Raw genomic sequence first — 22399 nt, 5'->3', positions numbered from 1 at the left:
GTTTAATCCTCAGAACATGTTTTGTAAGCAGCAACTATAAAGCAAGAATGACTGAACCCAACTTTCTCACATTCAAAACATAACATTCCCAAAGCGACGCGAGTCAGCCATGAGCTGTGAGAGGAATGCCACGCTCATGTCTGCATGCTTTGATGCTCCCAACACACCTTACCTCTTTAAAAAACAGAGAAAGGAAAGTTTGTCAAAATTTGATGGTAAATTTAAGGGTACAAAGTATGGAAAAAGAAATACTCAACTACTTTGCTACAGATGTGGGAGCAATGGACATTAGGCCGACTGTAAAAACTGTCCTGCTATTGGAAAACTTGTTCAAAATGCAATAAGAAAGGGTAATGGCAGGGTATATATGACTGTGTATGCCTAAATTGCTGTGCAGCCTTTCTGCATCCAGGCTGCTGCACCACATGCACTCCCGCCGCCCAAAGGTATCTGTCTGCCGCTGTGCACCCAGGCCTCACTGCTCACCTTTTCATGGTCACGGCACCCTCCACATCATGCAGCTCCGTTCTGGAAGGTAGTAGGTCTCACATTGAGAGGCAGAGGACCTACGAGTGCACCTATCATCATCGCAGGTTGTACACCCGCTCAGTGCTTGCGGTGCAACTAACTCAGTGAGAAGTGAGGCCATGTATTCCAAACTCTAAAATGTCATAGAGCACGTGCGCCCGGTCTTTTATATTAGCAGGGTCACGTGTCCTGTGATGCCTGTGCTGGATGGGTGTGGTGTGGGTGTATACCAGCCGTGAGGGAGTGGCTGTGGCATCAGTGTTACCAGATTGGGCTAGATCACGTACAATTGGGCTATATTTTTCCGGTTGTGTGGTAAAATTTCGGATTGTGCTAGTTGCCAGTTTATAAATATATATACAACGCTCCAGCAAAGTAGTATGTTAAAGCACTTTATTAGACAAATATTTACTTGGCATACTGCTGCAACATAAATTCCAATGCATTCACTGCCTGCTTGACGCTGTCCCTGCCCCTCCTCCCCTAAAGTAGCAATATTGGGCTACTTTGGGCTGCTTTTTGGTTGGCTTTGGGATATAGAAAGCTTAAAAAATCTGACAACACTGGATGCGGGTGTCCATGTTGGAGTGCTACCGTCACCCGGTTTGCAAAAGCCAAAGTGTCAATCTGTGAGCCAAGTCCAACAATATGGCCAACATGGAAGGTACGGGGAATTACTGACCCTATATTCATCCATAGTTCCACACAAGAAAGATGGTGGACATGAGACATCTGTGTGGATATGAATGTGTATTGCACATCCAGTGGAGTGTTGCAGCTGTAGCAATACAGGGCCATGGAAAGTTGAAGTTTCCGTTTTTGGCACATGGAGGGCAGCTAATTAGAGACAAGCTCGTTGTCGGAGTTAGGCTGCGCAAACATATGTACTTATACAATCACTGCGATGATCCTCACGCACCTATAAATTCACTATACTCTCTGCCTGCAGTATTCTAATGATGCAGTCTCTACGTACGCACTTGTAGAATGACCGAGACAAAGTTACATAACTAAAGTTTTCCCCCACTGTCAAAGGTAAGATGGTTGCATACGCTGTTCAGAGCACTATATAATGTGGTAGGGCCTAGGGGCAGCATGTTGCATACATAATGAACACACGGACACAGATAGATAGTAGAACTGGGTACGGGCACGTGTGCTCAACTCATATTTATTACCAGGGTCACATGTCCAGTGACGTCTGTGGTGGATGCGTGTGGGGTAATTGTAAGTCAACCCTCCGGGAATGGTTGGTGCTGGCAACACGTACAACAGTTATCATTGGATCAGACACAGAGATTCAATCATAAAGGGTCAATGATTTGTGCTTCAATAAGGGACGGGTACCAGATATGAAATCATACAGAAAAGATTCTATCGTAAAGGGTTCATGACTTGTGATACACTGAGGTAGGACAGCAGATGTGAAATTATACACAAAAGATTGTATCAGAAAGGGTGCATGAGTTGTGCTGCACTGAGGTAGGGGCATCAAAAGCATTCAGCATGTGCGCAGCCAGCGATGATGCTTGGTGCGGGCCGTCCGCACAGGGAGCAATGTCTCTTGCCTACTGGGCTGCGTCATCTGCAATTGCCACTTGATCTGAATTGTGAGCCCTGCTGTCCGAAGTGTAGATCAAAGGCAGTAGTCAGTTCAGACATCGAGGAATGCTTTTTGTCACTTCTTCCTGACAAAATCGGAGGACATAGAGTACAGTTCACTCTACAATTAATAAATCAAAACTGAATTTGAAATATGTGCTTTGCTGTCCGCAGTGTAGACTGTCATTTAGTGTTCATTTGAACTTACAAGAAGAATTTGGTCATTGTAGTAAAGCTATAACTGATATAAAAGAAGTTCTTGAAGCAAGGATACTAAAAGGATATTGTGTAGGTTTCAGGGAAGCTGTTGTTAGTTGCCTACTGGACTCATGCGATGATGCGTGGTCCGGGCGGGCCACACTGGTAGCAATGTCTTTTGTCTAATAAATGTTGCCTTAATAAGGCCACATGGTGTTGACGTGTGGTGCACTGAGTTAGTGGTACCTCTGGCGCTCAGATTGTCACGTGGATGATGTCATCAGTGATGTCATTTGAGATGTCACCAGTGATGTCATCAGTGATGTCACTAACCATGTCATGAATGATGTAATATGTGACGTCATCAGCAGTGCATTGCGGGGGCGCGAGTTATAGTTATCTCAACTAACTATAACGGCGGAATTTCTATGGTTTTGGATGATTGAAATGTCCAACTAACAATAACGTCCCTGAAACCTATGGTTTTTTCAGTGAATATATATATATTATCTACTGGCGGTCGCCAGTAGATAGTTATAGTTACAACCTAGTTTCCATAGGAAATCTCAAAATTCTATTTTGAATAACTTTGGCGCCGGTTGACGAATCCTCGCGAAATTTTCAAAACTAATGGGGCGCTCCGTTCAGCTCCTACCCTGAAAGTCTCGGGGTGATTCATCAAGCGGAGGCCGAGAAAAAAGGTGGGTCCCAAAACGCGTTTTCCCCATGCATTTTTCCATAGGACCTTTAGACACAGCTACAGCTAGAACGGCTGAACAGAATTACTTGAAATTTGGCAAAGAGGTAGTCCTCAGGTCAGGCATGTGCCTTTTGCATATATGGTGTAAATCAGTTCAGTAGTTCCTGAGAAAATCAAAAGTAAAATCATATACATATCTGGGCGGAGCCTAACCACACATTTCATTGTGAGATCTGATTGGCTGTCAGCACTTCATCCAAGAAGTTTTGGCAGCCATCTTGGGATCAATATACATGATAGCACCTCATTAAAAAGCATTGCAGTTAATAGAAGGTTTTAAGACCTTAGTTACATTATAAATCATTTGTTGATGGTACCATACTCATTTTAGGAATTGTAGTATGTTCTAAGGTGATTTTACCATGTGAAAAAGCCTTCTGCTGGGATATCATGAATCATGTTTGAGAGAAAACTATTTTCACATGCTTTTCCCACAGAGGTTTGGAAGGTGATCTATAAGCTAAACTGAGAGCATATTTTCTGTAAATTCACATTATCTTTCTCAGTCATGTGAGAATGAAGTCTGACATTCTCAGTAAAACATGTACATCCAACAAGGGCAGAGACTGTCAGTTGATTCCTTTGTGTTCTACTGCAGCTTCCCAGAGTGTTCCAAAGAACAACTAGAGCGCTAACAGTCTTACTTATGACAAAGGTATGGCACACCTGAAGCCATCTTGATTGGAATAAAGTGGTAACATTTAAAACATTTAATTTAAAAAGGAACAAAATGAGAGGGTTAATTTTGCCATAGAATGTATGATTAGTGCTGCAGAAAGAAAAATTAGGGCACATTTTGAGTGACTTCTCAAATCCTCTTCTATTTCATTAAAGAATTCTGACATGCAGACTGAAACATGCACTTTCAATACCAGCAGCAGACTTCCCTGGTGAGCAGTAGCTTTACTACAGTGATCTAATGAGCAACTAGAGTGCTAACATTCTGAATTTATGGCAAATGTGTGACACATCTGAATGCCTTCTTCATTGAATCAAAGTAAAAAACTGACAGTATGCCTACTGAGGAGACTGCAGTAAATGAGGAAATTAGGAAACTTCATAACAAGTCTCCCAAGATGGCCACCAGAGACAAAAGAGCCCAAATGTAGCACAAATATCACCGAGATGTAGCCCAAGTATAGCCCAATGACAGAAATCCCAGAGTGTTTTAAAGAACAACTAGAGCGCTAACAGTCTTACTTATGACAAAAGTATGGCACACCTGCAGCCATCTTGATTGGAATAAAGTGGTAACATTTAAAACATTTAATTTGCAAAGTAACAAAATGAGGGGGTTCATTTTGCCATAGAAATTATGACTTGTGCTGCAGAAAGAAAACTTAGGACACATTTTGACGTTTCAAATCCTCTTCTATTTCATTAAAAAGTTCTGACATGCAGACTGAAACATGCACTTTGAATACCAGCAGCAGACTTCCCTGGTGAGCAGTAGCTTTACTACAGTGATCTAATGAGGAACTAGAGTGCTACCATTCAGAGTTTATGGCAAATGTGTCACATCTGAATGCCTTCTTGATGGAACCAAAGTAAACAAGCATTGAAAATGCAATAGGTCTCGCCCTCGTTTAAGTTAAAGCAATTCTGTTTGTAATTAGGTGGCTTTTTAGCTTTGCTTTTATTAGTGTTTTTCAAAATTTCATGTAAATAAGATGCATATCTGTATATCTATGCATGCATTTATATTTGTATTTATATAGATATGCAGATTATATATATGTGTATATATGTATGTATATACATATATATACACATACATATATATAAATGCATATATGTGCATATGTGTGCGTGTAGAGAGAGGTAGAGAGAGGTAGAGAGGTAGAGATGTAGAGGTAGAGACGTAGAGGTAGAGAGGTAGAGGTAGAGAGGTAGAGGTAAAGAGGTAGAGGTAGAGAGGTAGAGAGTAGTAGAGAGAGAGGTAGAGAAAGGTAGAGAGGTAGAGAGTAGAGGATGAGTAATAGAGAGTAGAGAGTAGAGAGAGAGTAGTAGAGAGAGTAGTAGAGAGTAGTAGAGAGAGTAGCAGAGAGTGAGTAGGAGAGAGTAGTAGTGAGTAGTAGAGAGTGAGTAGTAGAGAGTAGTAGCGAGTGAGAAGTAGAGAGTAGTAGAGAGTAGTAGAGAGTGAGTAGTAGAGGGAGTAGTAGAGAGTAGTAGAGAGTGAGTAGTAGAGGGAGTAGTAGAGAGTGAGTATTAGAGAGTGAGTAGTAGAGAGTAGTAGAGAGTGAGTAATGGAGACTGAGTAGCAGAGAGAGAGTAGTAGAGAATGAGTAGTAGAGAATGAGTAGTAGAGTGAGTAGTAGAGAGTAGTAGAGAGTGAGTAGTAGAGAGTAGTAGAGAGTGAGTAGTAGAGAGAGAGTAGTAGAGAGTAGTAGAGAGTAGTAGAGAGAGAGTAGTAGAGAGTGAGTAGTAGAGAGTGAGTAGTAGAGAGAGAGTAGAAGAGAGAGTGAGTAGTAGAGAGTAGTACAGAGTGAGTAGTAGAGAGTGAATAGTAGAGAGTAGTGGAGAAGTAGAGAGCGAGTAGTAGAGAGTAGTAGAGAGTGAGTAGTAGAGTGAGTAGTAGGGAGTAGTAGGGACTAGTAGAGAGTGAGTAGTAGAGTGAGTAGTAGAGAGCAAGTAGTAGAGAGTGTGTAGTAGAGAGAGAGTAGTAGAGAGTAGTAGAGGGTGAGTAGTAGAGAGTGAGTAGTAGAGAGAGTAGTAGAGAGTAGTAGAGTAGTAGAGAGTGAGTAGTAGAGAGTGAGTAGTAGAGAGTGAGTAGTAGAGAGTAGTAGAAAGTGAGTAGCAGGGAGAGTAGTAGAGTACTAGAGAGTAGTAGAGAGTAGTAGAGTGAGTAGTAGAGAGTGAGTAGTAGAGAGAGTAGTAGAGAGTGAGTGGTAGAGAGTAGTAGAGTGAGTAGTAGAGTGAGTAGTAGAGAGAGTAGTAGAGTGAGTAGTTGAGAGTGAGTAGTAGAGAGTAGTAGAGAGTGAGTAGTAGAGAGTAAGTAGTAGAGAGAGTAGTAGAGAGGGAGTAGTAGAGAGAGAGAGTAGTAGAGAGAGAGTAGTAGAGAGTAGTAGAGAGTGAGTAGCAGAGTAGTAGAGAGTTAGTGGTGGAGAGTAGTAGATCGTAGTAGAGAGTGAGTAGTAGAGAGTGAGTAGTAGAGAGTAGTAGAGTAGTAGAGAGTAGTAGAAAGTGAGTAGTAGAGAGTGAGTAGTAGAAAGTAGTAGCGAGTGAGTAGTAGAGAGTGAGTAGTTTAATTTAAAAGGAACACAATGAGGAGGTTCATTTTGCCATAGAAATTATGATTAGTGAGGAAAAAAGAAAAATTAGGGCACATTTTGAGTGACTTATCAAATCCTCTTCTATTTCATTAAAAAATTCTGACATGCAGACTGAAACATGCACTTTCAATACCAGCAGCAGACTTCCCTGGTGAGCAGTAGCTTTACTACAGTGATCTAATGAGCAACTAGAGTGCTACCATTCAGAATTTATGGAAAATGTGGGACACATCTGAATGCCTTCTTGATGGAATCAAAGTAAACAAGCATTGAAAATGCAATATGTCTCGCCGTCGTTTAAGTTAAAGCAATTCTGTTTGTAATTAGGTGGCTTTTTAGCTTTGCTTGTATTAGAGTTTTTCAAAGTTTCATGTACATACCATGCATATGTATGCATATATGTATATGTTTGCATGAATTTATATTTATATAGATATGCAGATTATATTTATATGTTTATATATTGACTGAAAAAACCATAGGTTTCACACACGTTATAGTTACGAATTAGCATTTAAAAAACCTTGCAAATTCACTTAAAAAACCATAGGTTTCACACAGGTTATAGTTAGGTGGACATTTCACTCGTAAAAAACCAATGAAATTCCCCCGTTATAGTTAGTGCAGGCAACTATAACTCACGCAACCGCAATCCTCTGCTGATGACGTCAGATATTACATCACTGTATTTAGACACTTATTTACCCATGTCTTCTTCCATTAATCTTTAGCTATACATATATTACAAATATTTATTTTTCATAAAGACACATATGTCATCAGTGATGTAATATCTGACGTCATCAGCAGAGGATTGCGGTCGCGTGAGTTATAGTTGCCTGCACTAACTATAACGGGGGAATTTCATTGGTTTTTTACGAGTGAAATGTCCAGCTAACTATAACATGTGTGAAACCTATGGTTTTTAAGTGAATATATATATATATATATGTATATAAATATATATAATTCCACAGCAATTCCCACAGACCGTGGGAAAAAGGAGGAAAAAGCATCACAACCAGGTCTCCACAGCTCGGTGAGTTTATTAGATCAATCACAATGTGACAGCCATAGGTGTATATTTACAATTGGATTTTGAGTTTACTTATAAAAAATCAAGTAAAGTAGAGAACTATTGGAAACGTTTGTTGTTCGATGGAGGGCATGCACCAATATTTGCTTTACTTTTTTGTTCACTTAAATGTTGTTATTTGATTACGGGTGGCCTACAATTGCATTAGGGGCATATTTTGCATTAACTGTTTTAGTTGTTTCTAGGAGAAAGCTTTTTCACATTTTTGGGAGGGTTTGGGGCTTGATTTTAAAACAAAATCACCCACACTTGTGCACGGTGTGATGCCATTCATGCTGATTTTTCAGTGGGGAACGCGCTGCGGGTACTAAAATCATCGCAAGCTGTTTCACATGCATTTTCCACCTGTTGGCAAAACTCAACAGAATCTCGCAGAGTTTTTGTTAATCTGCCTGATTCCATGGAATTAAATTCTGCATTTTTCACCAAAGCCTACTTACTTTCAGCTACTGCTCCATTTTGGAATGCAAATATATCAATAGTTCTTCATTGTGAGCAAATAGTGTGTGGTTTCATCCTTTCCCTCATGTACATCTTCGTGATTGTGGGCCAAAATCCCAAAGATGCTTTCTTTGCAAAGCCAAAGTAGCTGATTTTTTTAATGCATGAAATAATTTGCAATGTACACACGTGCATACAAATCACAGGTTTTTGTGAATAACAGTGCACTGCAAACCCTTGCTATTCAAAAGAGGGCAGTGCACAAATGCTTTATGAATGATCCTGAACCTCCAACCCACTTTTTGATTTCAGACCCATTAATGTTAAGGAGGGCGATGGAGTGTGCCTCATTGCACACAGTCATAATCAATCAATCAATCAATACATTTATAGAGCGCGCTACTCACCCGTGAGGGTCTCAAGGCGTATTGCATAGCGAGGGATTAGTGAATCCTCCACTGAGCTGGTTTTAGGTGGCTTGGAACACAATGCAAAACATTGCACTGCAAGTAGTCTCTTTTGGATTCTGGCTCTTTAGCTGTTATTCTCTCTGCTGCAGTTCTAGTTATAAACAAAAGCCTGAATTTTGAAAAGCATTCACAAATATGGTTTTGTGCTTTGAGAGGCACAGGGTACATACTGGTGGAAGTTGGGCCATGGATGTGCCAGACAAAGTGCGTACTCTTGAAGTTTAAGCTGCTGTCTCCATTGCTAATGCTGACAGTTGAAAGGCTTTTTTAAGCCGCTGAGGTCAGCAGCACTTATTTTTGTGGACCTGCGTCTATTTTTCCACATCAGATATTTACCAAGTGCAAGAGAGGGAAAAACACACTGATCGGAAATGCAGAGGAAAAGAAAGACGGTAAACGTTCACAAAGGGAGAAATGAGGACCCTAGAAGAATGAGAAAGAAGCACAAAGAGTTTCTGGCAGTGGATTAAAGACTACCAACCCTGGTATGCACCAACACTCCGAGGATTAAATGCTCCGGCCACCAGCTACTGAACAGACATTCAGGCAGTGGCACTCCTTCTTTCACAAATTAAGCACTGATGCGGGTACTGCCACTGGCGCTGCCCTCGACCGAGTTCTATGGACATAGGGCCTATTTCTGGGGAAGTCACGCATTACAGCGCAGCAAGTCACTGTGCTGTGCTGTACTGCATGACAGGGATAGGGCGGTAATATGTTGTTTTTAAGACAATAGGTGGCCTTTCCACTGGCGCCCTTATGGCTGCTTGGTGCAATGCAGGCGCCCTTACACCATGGTGCTAGCCTGCGTTGCATGCAGGATTGTTTTTGTGCAGGAAGAAGCACCTTCCTGCACAAAAGCAATCCTGTGAGGCATATTCCTTTTTCTATGTGCGCTGCAGAATGCATTCTGCAGCATACATAAAAGAGGAAGAAACAAGGAGAAATAGCGAGATTTTGGCATCTTCCCAGGTTTTCAAGTTCTTGTAAGTATGGGAACTCATCAAAATCCATGGGAGCTGTGTGGGAACACCCATGCAATGCTGATGGAACAACTTCCCGGGGCAGAGTAACTCAAAGCAGCGATTTGCACCGCACTGTTTTATTCCAGATTTTTGGACCCATTCAAAGTGACCATACATGACTTCAAAAATCTGACTGAATGTATGCGTCATTCTTGCAAGAGCGATGCAAACCAGGTCACAAATACTTGATTGTATAACTTTTTTCTTTCATGATTCCAATCTCTCTTTACAATATCGCTCCTGTACTTCGGAACACCTTATCTAAATAAACTATTTAGATATTTAGCAAGGATAACGAGGGTAACGCGGCTCGTGGCAGGGAACATAAAAAAAATTATAAACATCAGGTTGATCAACTCAACTGTATAAAACATCTCCTTTACTCTGTGTCGTGGTGTCAGTAATTCTGGTGCATCGAAATATGTAAAGCGCACACTTCCATCAGTCCCCAACCTGTGGTACATATAGTCCTGGTTTGACAGTTCATCCGTCTTCTGGACCTATTGTTTTCAAATATTTCGAATATTCATAGAGTGGTGTTTGTAATATCATTACAGTTCATACAGATCTCTTCCTTTGCAAAGTACGAGGGTCTATTTTACATCTCGAAATAACATTAAATAATCTGACAATCCATTATGTATCCGATATATTGATTCTATTCCGAAAGCAATCATTTTTTTTTTGCAGCAGCTTTTTTATATACTTAAATTATGACCCAAAATGCAAGCTTGGCATTGTAGCTTTGTCAGTCCATCTTTAAGAAGTTGTGCAAAATGAGTTTCGACAATGTGCAAACAAGACCACGAATAAGTATTTTCTATGCGTAACACCATAGACAATGTTATTGCCAGATTCAGGGGCATCAAACTAACATGTAAACACCTGGGATGAAGCCAATCAAAATGATGCTGAATTCCCCCAGGATGTTGACAGCTACACGCGCATTCTCCATATTGCACATTGTTAGTGCTGAATGCTGATGCATACCTGGCATGACCATGCAGGTGGTAGTTCAAGCAGTCAACATGATTAATTTCAGAAACATTTCACAAAATCACGTGCAATGCACCATTTATACAAATACATTAAACACCACACTTAACCGTTATTCCAGTGCTGCTATTAATAAAATGAAATGCATATTAATAATTGGCCAGAAAAATAGAATCCATCACTGTGTTGATTTTGCCGTCGCTCTCTTGAGCATTAAAGAAATGTAGTCACATTTTGGGGACAGAACAAATACGCATCCTCTAACTCTGGGTCCCATGATAACCTTAAAGGACGTCTACCTAAGCATCTGTCATCCTTAGGAGACACCCATTTTGGCCGAATAGCCCCACGTTTTCAAATATATGCTACATAAATGCTGCAACATGCACAATAGACTCAATTATATGCCAGCAGTTATGCTTGTGGTTTGTATTTTAAAATATATAGCAGTTTGTCTTCTTGGTTACTTACATCCTTCACACGCATTATGGCATCATACAGTAGTATGCACTGCACATATGCGTCTTCTAAATTTGTGCATACATAATGCAATTAATACATATAGTGCATCACAAATTATTGAATAAATAGGTTATATGGAATTTGTTGATCTAACAAAATCTGCTAATATGTATTGTTTTTAATTAAGTTAACCCCTTGACTACTGAGAACATTTCCCTTAACATTTATGGCACGTGCTGATGACATGTTACGGGCTTACTAGGTTCCATTTTCAATTTCAGATTTGTAAATATGTCAGCAGGATGTTCAAGGGGATAAAAATCATGAACTGAGATGTAAATGTCTTTCACAATAGCCTTCTAGACATGAACGTTATTCATTTATCCTATCAATGAGTCATTATAAATCGAAACAGCACAGGAACAGAGAGGTATCACGTTGGCCAATACCTCCCTTAACAATTGCATTTTCCCTTTATAGTGGCTAATTGTAATCTTATCTTCCTTTTTACACATTTTCCTTTATGGATCAGTCCTTAGTACTCCTTTATGTACCTAATCCTAGAAGCAAATTTACTATCACACAATGCGGTGCAGCAAGGCAACTTGTTGCACTGTGTATTTTGAAAGAGTGAGAGCAGAAATGCTCCAAATTTACAATGTTATGGGGCATTTCTGATTTCTTCTTTCGCTGGCACACAGTGTGCAGCCTAGCGCCAGCATAAGCATCCTTGCACCACAATGCAAGGGTCCCTGTATTTACTGGCAAGATTGTTTGAGCAGGAAAGCACAACCTCCTATGCAAAGCAATCCTTAAAGGTGTTTTGCTCTTTCTATATGTGCTGCAGAATGAAGCGCAAGTGCGAAAAGGAAGTTACGCGAAGAAATACAAATATTTCTCCTTGTTAAGCCTCTGTTGGGTAGGCACACCATTTTTGCGCGAACCGATGTTTACAAGTCTTTGTAAATCCAGGTTTGTGCCAAAATACATGCGTGTATGCATGAGAATGCCCATTTTCCACTCATGTAAAGCCTACCCCATGCAAAGTATCACAGGACAGAAGTATGCTCTGCAGTATTGCTTTTCATTTACTAAACCACTCAAAGTGGCTTTGCGTGGATTAGTAAATGCCAAAGAATAATTTGCATCAGAGTTCCAGCACAAAAGTGACTCAACCCCACAGCAAAATCAAAGTAGATCTGTGCCCTAGTGTCAATTGGTACTAGTCATACTAATGTTGCATTGTTTCAAGCCCCGTTAGACACAAAGGAAAAATATTGGGTAAAGCTACCTTGTTTTAGGTGGAAATTAAAACACATAACCATTACACTTGCTCCCTCCTCTCCCCGCCGTATTCCCCCCCCCGCCCCAATGTGTCATGGACGATTGTAACGATGCCACAAGGGCAGACTACTTCTGATTGACACCAGTCACATACACATGTCTAACAAGAAACTGTTGGGTATATTCTCAAGAACGTGCGATAATCATCGCCAAAATCGGTTAACGCAATCTTCCATATCGCTGTCTATCGCGGGAAAATAACTCTGTCTCAACGTCGTATTCTCAACACGGCAGTAGCATGCAATAGTTTCCCGATAACACGTCAAATGTCTGCAAAAACATTACCAGGACGGCGATAAAAATAAAAACCGGAACGCGAAAAAAGTGGCGATGGGCCCAACCGCGATGACAAAATCACCAATAAGCTGTGCCAGGCGCGCAATTCACACACGTCAGGCAGGAAAAATCACTTTAAAAGCAGAAAAAAACCACAAACAAAAACAAAACAACTGCAAAGCACAATGGAGCTAGCTGGAGCAGGAACAGAGGATGACCAGAACCCCACAAGCCCCCCGGAGGAAAAGGCCTGGACCTTGGGGGTCAGGGAAGGACAAGGACAAGAAGAAGAGGAAGATGCGGTTCAGTCCGCAGGAAAACAGGATCCTGATAACGGAGGTGAGAAAATACCATTAACAACTGTTTGTCACCTCCAATGTGTCATTGGCGACAAAAAATGGAATATGGCAGTCCATCGTGGCCAAGGTGAATGCAATCGGAGTGCTGAGGAGGACAATGGAAGAGGTCAAGAGGCGCTGGAATGATGTGAAGTGCAAAACCAAGCAGAAACTTGGCAACAACCAGAAGGCAGCAATGCAGACTGGAGGTGGGAGTCCAGCACCACAGGAGGAGCTGGACGAAATGGAGGAAATGGTGTCCACAGTCATCAGTGTGGAGACGGTGGCAGGAGTCGGGGGACGGGACACTGCTCGACAGGAGCTGACACAACAGCAAGAGGGTGAGTAACGACCAGGGACTGGGGGGACGGGGGAGATGGGCACAATGGCACACATGCACAATTAAGCATAGCACAGTGCACACCCACAATGACTCTGGAGCATGTCCCTGATCCCCTTGGCACACTGCAGCACACCTAGAAACTGCAAGTAGGCCCCCGTCGACTATGTGCCCAGAGGGGGCCCTCCCCACACATCACTAATCTCCCAACAAACCCATGCACATGTGCTAAACCCAGCAAAGCTGCGGGTCCGTGGCCCACACTGACAATGCAAGTGAAACTGCATGACGATTAGCATGGCTGCAGTCCAATTATCATGACATGGTGCATGCCACAACACTGAGGTGGCTGAGTGTGGACTACATCCGTAAAAGAGCAGGTCACACTCTGACACATCCATGTGCACAAACAACCCCTGACGTCAACAACACATCTGCGGACAAACCTTGCCCAAGAGTCCCAACTCCCACCAAGAGCCCAATTTACCCAAGTCTACAACATCTCAGCACTTTATAAGCACGGAATTGAAAGGCACACTGCCTGAAAGGGATAAGGGTAAGCAAAATCAGAGCTGCATGGGGTGACTCTCCCACAATGCAGCACACACACATAAGAAGCAGAGCACATCAACATTGACAACAATGTGGTACAAACTGCAACACATTCACAACAAAACAGAGGACACAACTGCTGCCGCTTGTGTGTAGAAACTGGCCAATCACATTTGGCATTGCAGGGAAATGTGAGATGATGATGTACAAGTACAAACAGACATCTGTGATGTCGTCGAAATGTCCACTGTCCCGAATCAAATAGGCAGCTCCTCCCAAACAGTAAAAATGCACATTGTCATGCAGTCTTTATGTAAACATATACAATGCGTCAACATACATGTGAACACAATGTTAAACTGCATCTCCCCTTCACATTGCAGAGGGAGAATCAACACCTCCTGCAGAGCAGACCCAACAATTCTTCACTGATGACGAAGAGGACCTCCCCACCTTCGACACCGACGCCCTCCAAAAGCTTATGGACAGCTTCGGCACCTCACCTCCAGGAGAAGGGCAGCCTAGCTGCATCCAGAACTCCCCCCCCGGCACAGACCACACAACAGGAAGCACCAACCATCACGGCTGTCTCGCAGGACCCACACGAACAACACATGGCCTTCCAGCGATGGGTGTTAGGGTGCCAAGAGAAGATGGCTGATCAGATGAGAGTGGGGCTTAACCTCATGGCAGCCAAACTAGATGCCATACGTGGGTTTCAAAGTCCCATCAGGGACAACTTACAGTCCCTAACGGACACCCACAGTCAGCTCCATGCTCTCCAACGATACATGCCTGACATCGCTGGAGTCCTAACTCTGAGACAAGGACAACTCTCTAGGCAGAGTGGCTCCAGCGGTGTCATCCGGGAGTTGGCACACATGCGGAGGACCATGGTGAACATGGAGCGGTGCATGCGGAAAGAATGGCTGCCACGGCTGCACACCAGCGTGATGTAGCTGGGATCTACCATGCCCTGCTGATCCTCGTCATGGCATTGCTGCCACAAGGCCTGGCGCAGATGAATGCTACTGCTGGTTCAACATCCACATCTCCGCCCCCTGAGGTGTCAGTGCCACACAGTGCTGGAGACAAAACACCACCACCCACAAGTGTTTCTGTGTGTTCTGTTGAATTTAAACATCATTTAGGGCGTGGATGGCATTGGATTGAGTTGGCAAATGTGTTTTTTGGGGGTATTTCTGTTTTTGGGTGTGTGTTAAAGAAATGCCTTTGTTGTGTGTGCCTGGTGTGTTGGTGTGCACCCTGCAGACCTTGTTTTGCCCTGTGGATTTTCGGTTTTGCTTTTTATTGCATTAAAAAGGCAAAGCAGTGTTGTTTAGCATGCATCCTTTGCCTGGCTTTTATAGGCCTTTTGTCAGTGCATTGTTTCCCAGGCCTCCTGCTTGTTGCTTGTGATTTGTTTGTGAGTGTCCATGTGGCTGGTGGCCTTTTCTGGTGGGAGTTATTAGTGTGCTGCTTTTGCCATATAGGCCTGCATGGTTTTCCTATTGGTGTACTGCTTCCATCCATCCCCTTCGCCAGCAGCAGCTCCCTTCCATTAAATTTGTATTTTGGTTATTGTTCTTATTCTTTCCTATCCTTCCTGAGAGTGTAGTGTGTACACTGTACACAGTAATTAGTATACGATAGCCCTTGATGCCAAAGTTTCACAAATGGCTAAACTATATCTTATATTTGTTTGTTTGTACTAGTAGTAATTGAACCACAACAACAAATGCAAAATTTCACTGATGTTCTTCTCCTGACTTATTTGCTTTTAGGTGCACAAAAAGACAGAGGAGGAGGTATCAACATCATCCATTGTACTGCCAGACAGAACTCCTGCTGCGCACAACATCACGTCCACGTGTGACCACAGACATCTCTGAAACTTGTGCACCTGTGTCCTGCCTGACATCTGAAGAAGATGGCACCAAAGAAAGGTATCAGGTCCTCCAGTACCAAGAAAAGGAAGTGGCACTAACCACGACTGGTGTGCCGGCCAATGTGTTTTTTGGGACCAAAAGAATTACGCCTGCAGCAGCGTTGTCCGGGGAGCAAGCAGGGAGCAGCACCTGCGCACCAGCAGGCCAACCCCACCAACCTAGGCCCAAGCCCATGAGTGTCCCAGAGGTAGCCAGTCTACTAACGAGCAGCGATGTTGAAATGTCATTGTCACAAAGTAGTACACTATCAACGCAGGCGGAAACTCAGCAGATAAGTGTGCAGCAGCAGGCGCAGCCGCAAAAGCAGCAGCAGCCGCAAGAACAGCAGCAGCCGCAAGAACAGCAGCAGCGACAAGAACAGCAGCAGCCGCAAGAACAGCAGCAGCCACAAGAACAGCAGCAGCCACGAGAACAGCCACAACAGCCCACAATAGTAGTTGGTCCTCCTGAAGTAGGGGCATTTCAGGAAATCGAGCTTCCTGCAGATAAAGTGCAGCATACCACTGTTTCAAAAGATCCATTGTATTCCAGACCCCCAGCAAGGAAAAGGAGGGTTAGTCCATCATCTTCTTCTTCACGCCCCGCTTCTGATGATCGAGATGCCACTTGGAAGCCACCAGCTCAGTCTGAGAGTGATGCATGCCACAAGACAAGGCCAGTGAAAAGGAAGGTTCCAGAAAGCCTTAGAGTTATGGAGGTAGATGTACAAGAGGGGGAGGATGATGATGATGACGACGAGTCAGTCATCACGGACATCACTCCCAGCCCAAAGGAGATGGAGACCAACATTATTACCCTATCCAAAATGGCTGCAAGGGATGTAGCACGGATACCACCAACACAGGTAACACCACCACGACCTCCAGCTTCCATATTTGCATTTTCAAAGGAAAGGCAGGGACCTACATCCATCTCAACCACCACCTCAGTAGGTAGTGGTAGAAGTCACAGTGTAGCTGCACAGAGTCACATTCCAAACACACCCTCCAGTTCATCTGGTATTGAAAGTGGCACATCCAGCAGCACCAGAAAGTTCTCCTCCCCAGTTTGGGACTCCTTTTCAGTTAGCAGTAAGGAGGAGAACATTGCTATATGCTCAATTTGTCGACATGCTGTTAGGCGGGGTAAGCTTGATACAAACTATGGAACCGGAGGCCAAACAAGTCATCTCAAAATACACCACACTATTGTGTGGGAGGCTCACCTACTTCGCTTAGAAGAAAGTAAAACTCAACCCATTGTTGTTGGGCATGAAGAATCAGGGGACGATATTATCACGATGGAAGGTAAACAAGAGGGAGACATTTCTAGCCCTGTCCCCAGTAGTGTAGTGGTACCGCCCACATCCTCAGCAACATCTCAGTGGCACTGCAGTAAGAGTCAGAGTCAGGCTGAGACACCAAGGTGACCGAGTAGTACTGCAATGAAACAAAATGCGTTGTTGAGCCTAACTGGGTTAAAGAAAACAACTGCACCACAAAGGAAAATAATCCAGCTTACCATTGAGAGCATGCGTAGGTTGGAGGGGCAGTACCAATGCAACCAACCAACGGCACGGTTGTACAATGCGAAACTGGCTAAAAAGCTAGCGCTGGACTTTCTCCCTTTTTCATTTGTGGAAGGGGTGGGTTTCCTTGAATTTGTGTCTGCAATGTGCCCTAAATGGAAGGTTCCCAGCCGGTCCTATTTCGCAAGAGTTGCTGTTCCAGCACTACATCATGATGTGCTGGAATTGGTTGGACAAGCTTTCCAGCAGAGTGCTGTTCACAATATCCAACTGACAACAGACATGTGGACCAGTTGCCAAGCCACTGATTACATGTGCATCACTGCACACTGGGTCTCTTTTGTGGGGGTTAGAGATAAGCTACCTGAAGTAGGTGCTGTTGACACAAATGAGATTTTTAAAGCTACTCTGAAACATGCAACTGTATCCATGTTCGCCATGGAGAAATCTCATACTGCTGTAACCATATTGGAAGAGTTTCACATCAAGAATTTTGAATGGCTGCGCCGAAGAGGGCTTAAGATTGGTTTTGTTTCCACAGATAATGGCAGTAATGTACTTAAGGCCATGGAGCTTGGTTCCTATTTCAGGGTTCCATGTTTGGCGCACTGCATTAACATTATAGTTCAAGACTTTCTGAAAAAAGAAGCCATAGTCAGCAATTTACTGACCACCTGCCAAAGAATATGCACTCATTTCAGCCATTCTTTTAAAGCTCGGAAGCAGCTGAGGATCATTCAACGTGACTATAGAGTGCCAGTCAAACCACGCATCCAGGTGGTGGCAACACGGAACTTAACTTATTACATGCTTGACCATCTGTTTGAGCAGTACAGGCCAATCAATGAATATGTCATGCGAAGAGGGGATGCTACTGTGAAAGGCATGACCCTTCAGATGGACCAATGGTGCCTAGTTAAATGCCTGATGAGATGATTCTTCCTTTCGAGGTCTTCACACGTGAAGTCAGCAAGGAGGACTGTACTATGGGCCAAGCCATTCCATTGTTGCAAATGCTAGAGCATCAGCTGAAGGAGGTGTCTGAAGCATACAAAGGTGTAGAGGAAAAAAAAGAAGCATATGAGTTGGAGGAGAGCTTAGCCCGTCACTTAGCTGACAATACAAGGGTGCAAAATAAGATTTTGTCACAAGAACATTACATTTGTGCCACAATTCTGGATCCACGGACAAAATGGGCACTGAAGACATTAATTCCTTTTTCAGAAATGGATGTTGCCCGGTATAAAACTTGGATAGCTGAGTCAGCGAGTAAGTTGGAAAATGAACAGCTTCTAATAAAAAGACCGCTAGATAAACCCACAACAAGTACTGCAGCAGGGCATCCGGTGTCAAGTTCAATTTCGGAGCCTGAGGGCAGTGCGATTGGCTCAGAACACTCACCAACACTATCAACAACAGCAAGAACTGGATCATTAGGCCCAGTAAAATCGTTAAATGATTGGTATTTACAGCAAGGCATTGGTACGTCCAGTGCTGATGCAACGAGAAAAGAGCCTGAAAAAGGTTTAGCTCCCCTGAACATTGAGCGGATGGTCCAGGCCTATCTGGACGACCCAACAGAGGTGTACATTGATCAAAACCCATTGCGGTATTGGTATGGGAAAAGGGGCCAATGGCCACTGCTCAGCAGGCTGGCGATAAACTATCTGGCTTGCCCTGTCGCAAGTGTCTTTTCGGAACGTGTTTTCAGTGCTGCTGGTTCCATTGCAACAGTGAGAAGGACCAGTCTCTCACCCAAAAACTTGGAATAGTTAACCATGATAAAAATTAATCAGCACTTTATACCACCGAATTACACAATTCATGAACCTAGGAAGGAAGATGAGGACAGCGGCTCAGGTGACGGAAGTGGTGTGTTAGATGATGATTACCTACTTCTTGTTGAACCTCCAGAGTTTGAGGACCAGCTATACTTCCCTGACAATTAGGCATGCACTTCTTACTGTCTTCCTCCCTTATTTTCTTTATTTTGTATGTCTGTCTTTCTGCTTAGAATCTTCAAATCACAACAAATCCATCACCACCATCTTCTACTCTTTTCATTGCCATATACGAGTTTCAGCTGTCTGCATTTCACAGTACACTCCTCCGAATCCTGCTCCTCCATCCTCCTGAATCTCCCTAAATCCATTGCCCTCCAGACAGATGATGATTGGATGAGGCAAAATAGAAAAAAAAAGATAATCTTTCCTAGTCCCTCCAAAAGAAGTGGAACATGATGATGACTACCATAGCTATCCTCGTTTCTGATCCAAGAGAGACTGCCCATTAACTGAAGATGAGAAGGAACAAGTAATGAATGATGCCATGCATTGGACGCTGACTGAGTGATTTTGTTGTTGTTTGTTGTGCATGAAGTTACTTCATTGTGTACTATATGTAATAATCTACACACTAAAAGTAACTCAAGGCAATTTTTCCCTTCTTGTATTTTTAATAACAAATTTGAACTTCTACTGCAGGCCGATACATTGCATTTTGAATATAGGAAGGGGACTCAATCTGTACACTGCACACTGAGTAGGACAACACCATGATGATGATGGCGAGAGAGACGGCCCCTTCACTTAAGATGAGAAGGAACAGGTAATGAATGGCATGCCATGGACACCGACTCTGAGTGATTGGTGTTTGTGTTTTTGTTGTGTGTTGTGCATAAAGTGAAGTCAAAGTGTACTAGTATTTACTCTACACACTAACAGTGACTCAACTCAATATTTCCACTCTTGTTGTTTAATAACAAAATTGTACTTCTACTGCAGGCCGATCCATTGCATTTTTGAATATGGAATCTGGACTCACTCGGTACACTGCAGACTGAGTTGAACAACACCATCATGATGACCACAGTGACATAGTATCTTCACAGTCACTCAGAACAAGGATCAGAGATGATTGATGGAATAAGTCAGGGTGTTTCATGAGTGGCATAAAAGGTAAACAAGTAAACAACAACCACAGCAGACCTAAATGTCTGTGTAGCTGTGGAGTCGAGTGTAGCGGTGGTATGACTGCGGTGCATTGATTTAGTCACTTAAATTGTAAAATGCTATGTTGCTAGATATGTGTTTTGTCCAACTCTTTCAAAAAATGTACGCTAAATGGAGGATGTGCAAAGGGTGCCATCACCGTGGGCCTGCCCTGTCCTGTTGGTGTTGTAGGTTAATGCTGGAAACAGACTAGAGTAGAGATTATGCATCCATGCCGTCTCGGAAAGTGTTCTTGTTGCACTACACCATAACTTGTGCATTTTTTTCAACTTGGTTTCTCAATATCCCTTTTGTTTTTCCATCTACAATTACAAGCCGGGCCTTACCCTGTGCTATACTTGGGAAAACAATGCACACTTACCTTACCAATGAATCTACATCTGCCAGGCAGGCAGTGGCGTCACCCAAGATTGATGGATGGAGCATCCATGGAAGGGAGGACCAAGAGGAATGCCGAGATGCAACTCCCCATTTGACCAGGATAACACAGTAACAGTATCAACTTCCATCATCTTTTAAATAATTCAATTCATTTTTTTGTCTACAATCATTACAACAGTGTGTTCTTGTTATTATTATCATTAGGTTTGCTCTCTGTTTATAATTCATCCCTACAGATACTTTAACATTTTCTTTGTTATCTGTAAAAATAAGCCCGGTACAACTGAACACAAACTGTATGTAATCCGGGTCTCCTTATCATCATCATGCATGCATTTCCTTTTTCTCCCTTAACATATTTATATGGATATGGTAGTCTACAAAGATTCTGTCGTTTGTTATTTGTCCATGCATACTGTTTTTCTTTCTCAAACCTTTCCCCAAACCCCCTTCCCAACCATTCAACAATCCTAACCCTCTTTCCCCGGGCTGTGTGACTTATTGAGGTGTGACTAAATTAAATGTACACCAATAATTTATCACACGCTTGCTGGGGCGGATGTGGTAAAAGCAACAGTACTTCAATTTCAAGGCAGGGCGAGGATCTTCTTCTGCTTGCCCACCCATGAGCAGTATATTTGTGAGGTAATTTTCTTACCAAAGGAACCTAATACATCAGCATTAATTGCCGGCATCGATTGGATTAATGGATTGGTTGTCATCCTCCTACACAGCACTAACAGTTACGCTTGTGTCCAGTGTACTGTAGGCCTAGTCAAGTGACTCGACACAACTAGAGTTTATAACTCTGTGTACCATGCTATCCCCACCACCATTATGTTTTGTTGTATTTTTGCATATTAGTGTTTGGCAGTAAGTTCTGTACTGTACTTCATTCTACTACTCCTCGAAGAGTCTCTCTCAGGCTACTGACTATCTCATTTTCTTTTTTTTGCAAATGCTGCTGCCAGTGTCTACTACTACTACTACCACCACAACCATGGCATGTTAGGAAAGAAAACCATCATCACCATGCAGCCATCGCTGTGCCTAAGTTAAACATCAAGCAAAGGTAAGAGAAGTTTGGGGGAGGCATAATTAATAATGGACATGTTTTCATTAATTCAATTTCACACACCCCTTTGAGTCCAGTTGCAGAATGCATAGACTAGAAGAGACTGACAGTACTAGTAGGACAAGTCACTCAGTGAGGGGTGTCGCATCTATCTGGTTGTGTCTTACAAAGTCAGCCAATTATTTAAATCAAACACTGGCTGTGGGCGGCCCTGCACTAGCAAGGAAACAGTGTGATGTAAAACAGTAACCCCACCCAGAAAACATTAACAACATCGTATGCAAAGTAGAAATATATTATTTAATCCCCTAACAAAATAAACTATGTAAAAAAATCCCACAACACCTGACCCACCCCTCTCCCTAACCCCAACCAATGTCCGCAAACAAAAAGTCAAACCTAATGTCCAATTGTCCAAAGAAACCCCAACGCCCGATTCCCACCCACCAAAAGAATAAATAAAAAAGGGGCAATGAACAGGGTCTTATGCTCGGCGGGCTTGACTCTGGAGGACACGTACTTGCTCCTCTAGGTGGCCAACACAGCGCTTCAATGCATGGCAATTGCATCCACGGGGGTCAGCAGTGATGTTAAAGAAGGGGTGGCAGCGGGAGGCTGCCAGACAGTGGAGCCGTAACACTGGAGGGTGGTGGCCTGGGGCCCGGGGCATTGGAGGAGGCTGCAGCTGCTGCCGCCTCCTCCTCCTCCTCTTCCAGAACCACCAGCCGATAGTATTCCCGCTGTATGGCCTCCAGCTTCCGGCGCCAAGCCTTGGC

The sequence above is a fragment of the Triturus cristatus genome, chromosome 5_2, assembly GCF_964204655.1.
Source record: "Triturus cristatus chromosome 5_2, aTriCri1.1, whole genome shotgun sequence".
NCBI classification, from domain to species: Eukaryota; Metazoa; Chordata; class Amphibia; order Caudata; family Salamandridae; genus Triturus; species Triturus cristatus.
This window is presented reverse-complemented; position numbering follows the sequence as displayed.